We start from the raw sequence: 1692 nt of genomic DNA on the forward strand, positions 1-1692 counted from the left end.
CATGCCCTCGCAGCGTCATTTTGAATTTTAACCCAATCTATGACTCATTATGACTGCCTGATGACTACAATCAGGAAGCATTTTTTTTTATTTACCCCGCGTGATTCCGTTAATCCGGACCTTTCATTTGATACCTTACACACCTTAGCCTCATCCGTTTTACTTTTCACCCAATCTAATGTGGTCATTATTCTGTCTTAAGGGGCGCTGCCCAGTCAATTCAGCTAATTCATTTGAAACAGTAGAAAGGACAGCCCCCGCCCCCATTTCCCCCCGGCTCTCACCTCTTCCTTTGTGACCCCTAGTATATCAAGCCGTTAACAGTAGCAGGCGAACAACCAGCACGCCAGCGCCGCCGTGTGCTTTCCTACCACCCATTCCCACGCTCTTAGTGGATCCGTCAGGAGGAAAAGTTAAGACAACCCTTTTTTATGACCTCACCAGTCAATTATCACTCACGCGCCCAGCCGCGAAAATTAGGTATACAGCAAGTGCTTATGGCCATAAAAATTCAACAAGAAACTAAAAAAAATCAGACACCACCTCCCTCCCAACCGATCATGCAGATCGCGATTGGTGCCATACCCGCAGGTAACTTGAATTCCGAGCCCACAGTGACGCATGAAACTTAACAGCCAACCACAGCTGCCTGCTAGGCTACTCATATGTACTCAAACTCCAAATGGACTTAAAACTCCTATTTACTCAGAACTCAAAATGTACTCAAAACTCAATATGTAATCAAACTCAAAATGTGCTCAAACTCAAAATGTACTCAGAACTCAAAATGGACTCAAACTCAAAATGTACTCAGAACTCAAAATGGACTCAAACTTAAAATGGTCTCAAACTCAAAATGTACTCAGAACTCAAAATGAGCTTAAACTCAAATTGTACTCAGAACTCAAAATGAACTCAAACTCAAAATGGACTCAAACTCAAAATGTACTCAGAACTCAAAATGGACTCAAACTCAAAGTGTACTCAGAACTCAAAATGGACTCAAACTCAAAATGTACTCAGAACTCAAAATGGACTCAAACTCAAATTGTACTCAGAACTCAAAATGGACTCAAACTCAAAATGTACTCAGAACTCAAAATGGACTCAAACTCAAAATGTACTCAGAACTCAAAATGGACTCAAACTCAAAATGTACTCAGAACTCAAAATGGACTCAAACTCAAAATGTACTCAGAACTCAAAATGGACTCAAACTCAATCGGACTCAAACTCAGTCGTGATCACTCGGCTCAAACTCACTCAAGCTCAAACTCACCATGCCACACTAGCCTCGCGCTCACTCAAACTCAAACTCAGGCGTGAGTTTGAGTCCAAATGAGTCTGAGTGAGTGGACTCATGAGTGAGTTTGCCGACCTCTGCCCATATGTTCGTCATGAGCTAGACATCCTGCTATTGGGCGGCTTTTTCACGCACTTCCGGCAAAGAGACGAGTCGTCTGCTCAGCATCGGCTCGCCCGCTGATCTGCCAGCGGAGTGCCGGAGTGTTGGACATTTTACGACAAACGAAACAAGTGTAAACAAACGCTTAACCGTTTGTATTGAATGCAACACGGCCATAGCACGACATGGATTTTATGTTACATGAGTACGTACCATAAAGAAAGCCCCGTGACACTTATTTGGTGCAATCGCAGAGAACGCCCTGAGCCGAATGCCAGGGTTTGACG

Source organism: Haemaphysalis longicornis, unplaced genomic scaffold (assembly GCF_048455015.1).
Source record: "Haemaphysalis longicornis isolate Haplotype H1 unplaced genomic scaffold, Haemaphysalis longicornis Haplotype H1 scaffold_1, whole genome shotgun sequence".
In the NCBI taxonomy this organism is placed as follows: Eukaryota; Metazoa; Arthropoda; class Arachnida; order Ixodida; family Ixodidae; genus Haemaphysalis; species Haemaphysalis longicornis.